We start from the raw sequence: 11,185 nt of genomic DNA, 5'->3' as shown, positions 1-11,185 counted from the left end.
AGTACACCTGAAGCTGTATTGTGCTGGCTCAACAATCAATGCGCCTTCACTACCCCTAGGTGTGTTGGTTAATTTTTCTTCTTGAGAATCAGGAATGACAGCTTATCCCTAGGACAAGAACTTGGGTAGACTGTTATCATTGTCACCATCATGATTAGAAATAGCAATGACAAGAATGTTCGCAGGCACTAAGTGTTATGCACTGAGCTAAAAATGCAGTTAATCACTGGCTCTCGAATGTAATTGTAATATGTCACCAGATCTCCTGCAGTGACATATGTGACAACAGTTTTCCTTTTGGCTTGTCAGAGTCAAGCTTGTGGTGAAGTCCTCCATCATCTTCCCCAAAAAGAAGGAGGTATACCATCACAAAGGTGACTGCTGTGTTTGAGAGCAATTCCATTGGCTAAAGTATGTTTTCCTAGTTCTTGATATCATTCTGTGTTCCATTGAGTGTCACTGGCTTATGCTTATAAAAGAGTCTGGAGTTCCGAGCTTTGTTAGGAAGTGAAACCCCGTGTCTGGTCTTAAGCAGAGAGCTCTCTCTACATGACTCCTGCCCTCTGCCCAGCCTGTGAAGCATTCCATCTGCCTATGTCTGTGAGAAGGCACACAGCCTCTGGGGCTGAACCGGTGGGGTCAAATAATGTTCTCACCATTTAGTGTAATTAACTCCAACCACCCGTCTGTTGCAAGCCCCAGTGCAGCCAACACAAGCAAGAGTAGGCCAAGAAGAAATTTCTCCTCATTATTAAACCTAAATCTAAGCACTTGTCTGTCTGTAAAAACAGAGCAAAGGGAGGAAAACTGAAACCAGCGCACGGGGTCTGAGGTTTCAATAAATGTCAGGGAGCGTCAAGTCTGTTTAGATTGCAAATTATTGCTGGCTGACGGTCTTACCGTTTTACAACTAGAGATTGCTGTCATGGGGGTGACGTGGTGGAGGGGAGCCTCTCACATCACAGCCAGAGGGGAACAGAAGTTACCAAATACTATAACAATCATAAAACATTACAAGAGGGACTTTAGCGTTTGCTAAATTTAGTCTTTCCTTAATGCACATCTCAAGAAACAACAGCCCACAACACTTCAACCTTCCTATTGAGTTTGATGAAGTGTTGGATTTGCCAAAGATTGAGACCTCATTTCTCTGATTTAACCATCCTAAACTTTACTTCATCCCTCTCCTCTGCTCGGACACTTTGAACATCTGAGAGTGATAAAGGCGCCTAAATGTTTCAAGGTGAATTAATACCTTACTACCTATTCTGGAGAAACACACCAATAATTTGAGTGGTGGTTAAGACTGTTTTTCAAATAGATTAAAGGAGTGGGCAATTACTGATTAAAATAAACCCAAGGCATGAGCATTCCAGCCCTGTAAATGGATGAACGCTGGTCAGCTGTTTCCCATTGGTGGAAAGGCTTTTCTCATGGCGAAAAATATACATGCTTCTTGGTGTGGCTACTGAAATTTACTAATATTGGTTATTCAATCTGTTTCTGACTAACACTTAATGAAGATGTGCTGTGTGCCAAAGTACTGAGTTAGATACACTGAAAATCAAGAAAGTGATGGTCCCCCTTCTCCCTGAGCTCAAAGTCAAGTGTGCTTGTTTTAACCAAAGTTCTTTTGGTTTCAAATAACTGGAAAATCCCTCAAGTTAACTTAAGGCCAAAGGGAGAAAATTGTTGTAAGGTGCAGTGGGATCTGTAGCTCCAAGAGAAAAAAATATTGCAGGACCACATACAAGCTTGGAAGTAGGCACTAAGAAGCTGTCACAAATAAGATAACTTTCTCCAAATCCCTAGTTGCACCATCTGCACTTTCTCTTGCAGGTAGGCTTTATTCTTCTTGTTCTCAGCCTCCTAGTGTTTATCTTTCTTTTCTTAACTATGCATATAATTAAACAAGGTCTTCCCGGGCGAGCTTCCCATTTCAATTAGCTAGCTTTTGTAAGTCCCAACTCAGAATTTGTGGAGGAGAGAATTGGATTTGTCCAACTTCGGTCTGGTGTACATCCTTGTCAGTTAATGTTGATGATAAGATTCAAGGTCTGAAATGTGTGGCTTAATTCTGAGTATATGAGAGGTAAGCAGGGTCTGTCACTACAGTTGATTGATCTGTTTCTATACTGATACATTTAAAGTGCCATAAGGATGAGGTTACAGGTGGGGATGTCATACGATTTTTTGGTGAGATTTTGAGGAAGACAGAATCTATAAACTAGTCAATGTCTGAAAAAAAATCTAAGAAAGGAAAAATAATTATGGTTTCTACCTCATTGTCACATGAACTGTGATGGTATTTCTTGATAGTAGCATGACTACTTCCCATAATCTAATTTCTCATAAAGATTGAGGTAATATGCTAGGAGCAGCCAGAAATCGACTTCCATGGCATTGCAGTCCAGTTCACAGGTGGCCTTGACATGGAGGAGAGGAGGGAATTCCTGGCGGTGAAATTATGAGCCTTCTATCTTTCTGTCCATATTTTCTGGGAGGGTTGTTGGTCTGAAGTCAGAAATCTCCTCTGTTGCTTGGGGAACAGCCAACAGTATGAGCAAGTGACAAGTACCAGACTGCTTTAGTTTGGGTTCCCCAGAAGCAGAATTAAGTCAAGGATTTGAGTGAAAGTATTTTATGTGGGGGACGACAGAAAACACCCATAGGAGATTGAAGAAGATAGGCAAAGAAGGGGATGCAACCCATGAAGACTGTGCTACAGAGCCCATTACAACCATGGATAAATGGAGATTACCTCACGGAGGGAATTTAGGAATCAGTGTAGAGCATATGACTTAGAGTCATCCTATAAAAAGATCACTGGGGAAATGAGGTCACTGGGGAAATGGTAGACAAACTCCAATCAGTTGGACTGATTGAGGACTGTTCCCAGGGTTTTGTTTTGAATACTTTGACAGCCCCAGTTTTCCACGCTGGCAGCAAAGCACCTCCGGGAGCAACAGGGAGCCTTTGGGAGGAGAAGTGCAGGTACTGGCAGTTGTACTGAAGTGGAAAGTGTGAGATGGTGGTGGGCACCAGAATAATCTACTATAGTCCGACCCGTGCACCACTCCTGCCACTGGTGCACTGTGTCAGTTGCATTGTGTCCTATGTTGACGCTTCAAGGTGGTGGCCAGGTGCAATATATTAGGTAATTAAATAAAATACTTAAAACAGGAGGAATCAAGGGATAAGCCACAATCAGCTTCAGTTGGTCTCAAGACTACACTTGATACTCCTTGTCTTCCTTTTCTTGTACTCATTTCATATATTCCTCGTTCTTGTCCGACATTTCTGCTGGTTTCTCACCAAGGAGAACCTCAGAACTTCTTCCTTAGATATCAGAACCCTTGGTTACCATGCCCTTGTCAGGCTGCAGGTTCTGAAACTCTTGCAGTCGTGCATTTCGTCTCATCCCCAGGCATAGAAGCACCAAGAAACATTCAGTGAATTCCCTGAGTTCAACACATATGTTTGGCCCTATTCTGTAATATTAGTTCTTTATGATAATTAGGGTCAAATCCACCAACCAGTTGGGGGACAAAACACACTCCAGCTGCAAGAAGAGAAAGCCCTTAAGGGAGAAAACAAAAAAGCAGCATTCGGTAGTGGGAAGTTAGTGGTGTGCACTGAGATAATATGGACACCGGGATGTGAGCAGGACGTGGCCAGGATCTGCTATGTAGCCATAGAGAAATACTTTGTGATATTTTGCTGAGTGAATAAATACATACACATTAGAGATTGATGACAAGGAGTTTTGGGAAAAAATGTAGACGCGCTTCTCGGTCATGACCCAATATTTAAAATTACGTTGAATATGAATCCTCACCAGAAAATGCCAATAAAGGGATCCTTGTTTAAACCCAATGAATTACTCATGCTGCTATGGATAAAGAACTCAGGAAGGGACAACATTGTTAGCTAAAGTGATTGACTGGCTGTCAAGGGAAAAATGTGGCCGGGACAAATATGGTTGTCACTTGGGAGTCTGGGGTGAGTCTTTGCACCACGAAGGGAGGCCACAGAGCATCGGAATTAGGAACACTGGCTCAGGCCCCAGGCTTTTGATGTCCAAGTCCTACTCCTGTGCAAGTCAGGACAAGCTAGCCTATGCTGCAGTTTCAACCCCACAATTCCAGCCTTTAAAACAATATATTTCTCAATATGTCACAGTCCATGCAGGTCTTTAGATTTTTAATTATGATATTAATGTTTTTTGGAACAGCTGTCCCTTTCCTTCACCTTACTTTCACTTCCATCCATCAAAATTCTACTTAACATCCAAATTCCTAATTAAATTGTACTCTTCCATGGAACATTCTGCTCTCCCCAATTCCATTACAGGAAGAGACCACTCCCTTCTCTTAACTCTGTGAATTTTATTTTGCATGTATTACCTCTTAAGTGCTTTTGTAGTTGAGTTTTCCTCTGACCCTTCTTCTTGAAGATAGGGATGTACCTTAGACATCATATCAGTCATAGAAAACACACAATAGATACCAAGTATTTGCTGTCTAATGAGGACAGTTTTAGTGACAATCTTATATAACTTTTGCCTAAATAATCCTTACTTTTAATGTGTGGATAACTTTTATTCTACAATAGGCTGTATAAATCTTACACTAAACATAGTGGTAAGGCATAAGAAACGTGTGTGTGTGTGTGTGTGTGTGTGTGCGCGCGCGCGTGCGCGCGCGCGTGTGCGTGTGTATAGAACACACTGGCACCTTTTCAGAGTAATGTTGGCACCTGTCTATCAAAATAAATGAATGTTTCCATTTCAGTTGCTTCATTTGTCAACAACACTACATGTCAGAGCATGTGTTAATCCATATGACTCGTCCCCTTAACTTATACATCTGGTTTTTATGCGTATCAGAATTAAATATGTCAAACCTCAATTTTTCTTACTTGTTTTTCAAGGTACCAGTTTTTGTTCTGGGATGTTATGCATGTGTATGTTTCAGTAATGGCTTTTTTTTTCCCCCAGACAAGCAGAGAATATGGTAAAGACAATTCATAATTTATCAAGATACCACAAACTAATTTTTCCAACAAAAATACTAGACAGTTAAATAATAAGGACATTTCAGATTTATGTATGTATCCGTTCATTGAAAAATAATTATTTTTAGACTTCATGGAAACAAAGGTGCCCAAATGCCATCATGGAACTTATTTCCAGTGGTGGAAACACTCAAATGATCACCCAAAGGCAATATTAACACTGGTGATGACAGCAGTGTGTGACATACGTGATGTACCACGATGGTGTGGAGCAGGGCGCTGGATCATGGTCAGGGAAGTTGGGAAGGCTTTCCCAAGAGAATGAGTGAATGGGGAGAGAAGGGCTCAGTGACATCACAACATGGCGCCGCCTTCACGTGGCTCATAGTTTGGTTAAATAGAGTAACGTAGGGGCGCCTGGGTGGCGCAGTCGGTTAAGCGTCCGACTTCAGCCAGGTCACGATCTCGCGGTCCCTGAGTTCGAGCCCCGCGTCAGGCTCTGGGCTGATGGCTCAGAGCCTGGAGGCTGTTTCCGATTCTGTGTCTCCCTCTCTCTCTGCCCCTCCCCCGTTCATGCTCTGTCTCTCTCTGTCCCAAAAATAAAATAAACGTTGAAAAAAAAAATTAAAAAAAAAAATAAATAGAGTAACGTGAATCGGTGAGTGCCACAGAAAGTCACACAGGGTCTCTGAATAAGTCTGTATGGGTGTTGATTCTCCTTCAAGTCTGGGATTGGTGTCATGAGATATTAATGTGCTGACTCTTGCAGTGTGGGTGTTTGGTGACGATAGCCCATGATTAAAGACAGCGCCAACATGGAGTTAGCATGGCACACGTTTCTGCAGGACCCAAGGGAAGGTTGAGATTTGGGATGTTCTCATTTTCTGGTTATGTTTTGTTTTGTGTTTTGCAAGGGATTGAACTATTTCATTGCTGTCCTCATGGCCTTCAAGTTCAGAGCTGGGTTTTTTCTCTACAGTCATGCCAGCTTCATTCAGCAGCTACGTAGATACAGTGATCCATATCTGTGTATATTTATTTATTTAGCCCTAAGCCTTTTTCAAGAATTCATACAAAATATTCCTGGTAAATGAGTTTTTTAAAATTTATTTATTTATTTTGAGAGAGAGGGAGAGATGAATGGGGGAGGGGCAGTGAGAGAGGGAGAGACAGAATCCCAAGTGGGCCTTGTGTTGTCAGCCCAAAGCCCAACGCGGGGCTTGGAACTCATGGAACTGTGAGATCATGACCTGAACAGAAACCAAGAGTCAGCTTAACTGACTGAGCCATGAAGATGCCCCATTGGTAAATATGTTTTAATCGTTATCTTTCTCCTCTTCCACATCCTGGGTAATCTGGAAGTAATGCAACTCGTAACCCTCTTTACTGTTAGCAACTACACACAACCAGTCATGTGGATTATCCTTCACATATGTTTTGGTAAGAAATTTCAGATACCTTTTGGAGAAAGGCACTTCAGAAGTTAACAGTGATCTTGCTCTTGCCTCTTTCAGTGGTTACAGCCCCTCCATGGAGATTCCCAGCTTTGCCATTCACTTGGATTCTCTTTGCAGAAACTGCTCAAAATTGGCAGCATCCATGAGTCCATCTTCTACAGGGTGTGTGCAGTCAAGTGTAAACTTCAGAAGTTGATTCTTTATTTTTTTTCTGCCCCCCACCCTGCCACAAGTTTTTTTCCCCCCCGCAGGCGCCATGGCGGCAATGGAGGCAGAAAAGACAGCCAGTCATTGCATTATAATTTGTTGGATGAGTCCCATTTCTTTAGGACAAAAGGGACACAGGAGCTCAAGAAAACCAACACAGCACTCTCATGCCCTTGGTGATTGGGATGCTGTCTCCTACGAGTGGGCTTACAGGATGTGTATATACTTAAACACAGCATTTTCTTTGAAAGTGTATTCAGTTCTGTTAATCCATCCTATAGTGTGTGAAATTTTTTGGAAGCAAAACCTCTAATGCTCTCCTACCTTCATAGCATGCTCTTTGCTTTATAAACAAAAAAAGACAAGGGGGAAGTTATAGGTTGAAGTGGAAATACATCTATATGTCCTAACACGCACGTAAAGTGGTAAATTTTAACACTATAACTAAGGATTTCACACCAATAATCTTCCAAGAAGGCCCCTCTGTTTTCCCCTATGGCGAAGAAAAGCAGCCAAGTTTCTCTTGTTCAGCATCTTGAAATGGGCTCAAGTTTGATCCAGTGGTATGTAACTGTAATGGTTGTGGAATATTGCTTAACTTGCCAAGCAATCAAGCATAGCCATTTGCTTGTACAGCATGGGGCAGACCTTTCTGGAAGCCTTATGTCAGGAGGGTGACTATTGCGTCTCTTCATAGACTCTCTTTTTTCTTATAACTTCTTGTACCTAGATGTCTGAATGCCCACCTGGTAATAAATTCTTTCTCTTTCTTCACCAGAAACATTATCGCAGATTTTTTTTTTTCAAACCAGGGAATTTAAAGGTTTCGGCAGAATAAAATCTCTCTGATCCCATTTTATTTGAGGCAGTGCCATAAGGAGAGAGGCAACAAAAAAGAGAAATGAAACCAGGAAGAAAAGGAGGAGAAACTAATATTATTGAGCAAATACTGTGTCACACACTGTGATGAGCACTTTACACAAGTCATGTCTTTACATTTATAACTTCTCCATTAAGTTTATTTTACCCTTTGTAGATGAGCAAGCCAAGCTCAGAAAGGTTAAGCAAATTAGTCAAATAGTGAATTGGAATTCGACAATTATTTAATCGCCTCTCACCCTCTGCCAGTGCATTCTATTAGCGTTATGATCTGTTTCAAACACCGTTAGTTTATCAGCACAAACATATTCAGCTGACATACAAAATAACTAGATGAAATGATTGGCATAATGAAGAAAAGTAGCTTGCAGATTGACTTCTGTATCCTCAACCAGTGGCTCTTGCATTAAGTATACACATTCAGGGCTTGGCTGGACGTTCCAGGAGCATCTCCCCACTGCTGACTTGTAGGCTTCTCTCCTCTAGTGTCTCTCCAACGGCAGATCCAGTGCCAAAGCCAATCCATCAACTTTTCAAAGGATGCCAGAACTTTTCGTTCATTCAACAGTCTTTCAACAAGTGTTTATTGAGTTCTTTATCAGGCAGAGTCCTGGCAGGAAAGAGAGCTCATCACAGATGGTACAAATGAAAAGATTTTAATGAAGGGTCGACTTAATGATATGTGGGCAGGGTTACAAGTAAAAATAGAGAAAGGATACAGTACCCAGAAATTAGGAGCAGCAGGAAGCCATTACACCCCCACAGTGGAAGGAATTAGAAGAGATTGCTTTCACGGAAGGAACAGAGTACTGGCAGGAGCTCTCTAGTTGTGGGGGGGACCCAGCTCCTGCTGGAGATGGACTGAGGCAGTGATAGGGCAGGGAGGACTACCACAGTCCTTCTCTCCTCCCTCCCTACACATCTTCATAGTGCCTCCCATTGGCTGAAGCACCCCAAAGCCATCTATCTAATGTTGGGTGCAGCTCACAGGGGTTTACCTCCAAGGGCACAGAGCAGGGCACAGAGGGCTGAAAATGGATCTGGGATGAGTTGGGGATGAAGCATTACTTGTCCAAGTACCCCCCAAGTGTCTGGCTCTAACCTAAGCACTAGGGATGGAGCAGTGAGCACAACAGACAAGATTCTGGACTCAGGCAGCTATGTTCTAGTGCAGGATGGAGACAAAATAGAACAACGACAAAAAAAAAAGGTGAATGCTGAGGAAAGCCATAGAATGTCCCATGGTAATAAGCACCAAGGAGAAAATAATGAAGCTGGGAAAGGGGTTTTGAAGTGTGTGGAGGGTAGAGTTTTAGGTACGGGCATCCAGAAATGCCCCTTTCCACCCCCAAAAGATGGCATTGTCAGAAGACCTAATAAAAAGGAGGGCATGAGCCGTACTGGGAAAGAAGCATCACATGCAGTGGGGACAGCAAATGCAGAGTCCCTGAGGAAGGCAAGGGCCTGGCCTGGTAACATGCAGCTGCAGACAGGTGAGGGAGGAAAGAGGCAGGTGAGATGGAGTCAGGGCTTGACTCAGAAGGTCTCTTTGACTCATGGCATCTTTCTCCATCCCATGGCTTCACGTTTGTGTTTTGTCTGTGACCAGACGCTGTACAGAGGAGGTAAAATTCTGATAGCAGAGAAAAGCTGAGAGGTGCAAGGTGATTCATCCATCACCATCTAGTATGGGCCAGTTCTCTTGTGGTAGGCCAGTTGACAGCACGCCTTCCGTTTATAGATTGGTTTTTGTTGGGTGTGATGCATATTCCTGTGGCAATCACCTTTGGCCAGCGTATTAGAACACATGGTAGACCATAGCGACCAATGCATAAGATGCAGTTTAGAAGGGACTGTGGCATTATTTAAGCTTCTCCAGGAGAAGCCATGAAATCAGAGAGTACTTGATTTTACTTCTCCTGTACCCTGGGCCTTTTAGGTTTTCTCTACCCTCTAAAATAGAGTTTCAACTGCAAATTATAAATATCTTAAATGTATGTATGAGCTTCTCATGACTAGTCATTACCACCTCTCACTTAGATAGTATATTCATGCTTGTATGTATGTGTATATATGTGCATATCTGTATCTCTTTACATTTATAGATCTATCTATATACATATCTATTGTATACATATAGATAGATATCTTCTTAGCTTTATATATATAAACTTCCTTCCCAACCTTTTTTTTCTGAAAAATTCCTTTCAGCCATCAAGATTTCACAGCTCAGGTATCACCTCCTTCAGTGAAACTTTCCCAGATAAATCGAAGACATCTTGACCAGACTCTTCATGATGTCATGGCATTCAGTTCAGACAAATGTTAGAGACCTAATGATGCTGATTTGTGGTTTATCTCTTTACAGATCAATGATCCCAATTAGACTGTGACCTTCTGATGGCCAGAGATCCCTTATACCCTTTTGTGTTCCTGTCTTAAAAAAAAAAAAATTAATGTTTGTTTCTGAGAGACAGAGACAGAGTATGAGTGGGGGAGGAGCAGAGAGAGAGGGAGACACAGAATCTGAAGCAGACTTCAGGTTCTGAGCTGTCAGCACAGAGCATGACAGGGGACTGGAACACACAACCACGAGATCATGACCTGAACTGAAGTCATTGGGTTTGAACCCATAACCACGAGATCATGACCTGAGACGAAGTCGGATGCTTAACCGACTGAACCACCCAGACGCCCCTTTTGTGTTCCTGTCTTAGCAGGGCATATGGTTCATTGAACTTGATTAGAGCTTAAATTTATTTATATTTCAGTTAATTATATTCCAGTTATTTGACTAACTGTGAAATATTATATTTTATTATTATTATAATTTATTATTTATATAATTTATATTATAATTTATTATATTATATTTCAGTTAATATAGAGCACAATATTGCTCAGAAATAGAATTCAGTGATTCATCACTTACAACACCCAGTGCTCATCACAAGTGCCCTTCTTACTACCCATCACCCACCTAGGCCATCACCCACCCACTTCCTTCCAGCACAGAGCAGACTGTTTTTAAAGACAGGTGGTAGATAGGTAGATAGATAGATAGATAGATAGATAGATAGATAGATAGATAGATAAAATGAATAAGCCTTATTCCTCATTACATGAATATATTAAATACATAGGGCTTATCTTAAATGCAAGTTTGCAGGACTGATATCCTCAGCGGTTCAATATTAAGAGGATGTGCCAATGAGATCATGGATAGTGCTGTCAAACGGACTCTAAGTTTTAATTTACTAAAAATTCCAGAAAACAGATACCTCAAACATAGATAATTTGTTGTTGGCCATGAAGCAACCACAGGATACCCCAGCTTCCCTCAAATCCAGTGGCCTTGCTGAACCTGTCATCTGGGAGGTCTTTGTGATTTTTATCTTATCTCTATTTGAGAGTCATAAAGATGAGTAACTAAAATGTGGTTAATAAACCCCAGCTGGGCATTTTCTAGGTGAATAAACACACCACTTTTTCTACTGTTTTTTCATGTGGAAATGATGAATAGGACTCACAACTCTTGTTTTCATTATAAGTAGAAAAGTAGAAATAATATCAAGTTATGATACTTGAGGTTGTTATAAAGTGCTTTAGAGACACCCTGAAAGTTT

General features: G+C 41.6%; 1 pseudogene; it reads right to left on the bottom strand.

Moving 5' to 3' along the window:
- Window positions 1-6,332: 6,332 nt before the first annotated feature.
- Window positions 6,333-6,731, bottom strand: LOC125151701 (60S ribosomal protein L22-like; annotated as a pseudogene).
- Between the last annotated feature and the right edge of the window lie 4,454 nt (window positions 6,732-11,185).

The sequence above is a fragment of the Prionailurus viverrinus genome, chromosome E1 (genome assembly GCF_022837055.1).
Source record: "Prionailurus viverrinus isolate Anna chromosome E1, UM_Priviv_1.0, whole genome shotgun sequence".
NCBI lineage: Eukaryota > Metazoa > Chordata > Mammalia > Carnivora > Felidae > Prionailurus > Prionailurus viverrinus.
Note: the sequence above shows the minus strand (reverse complement) of the source record. Positions and strands in the feature narration are given on the sequence as shown.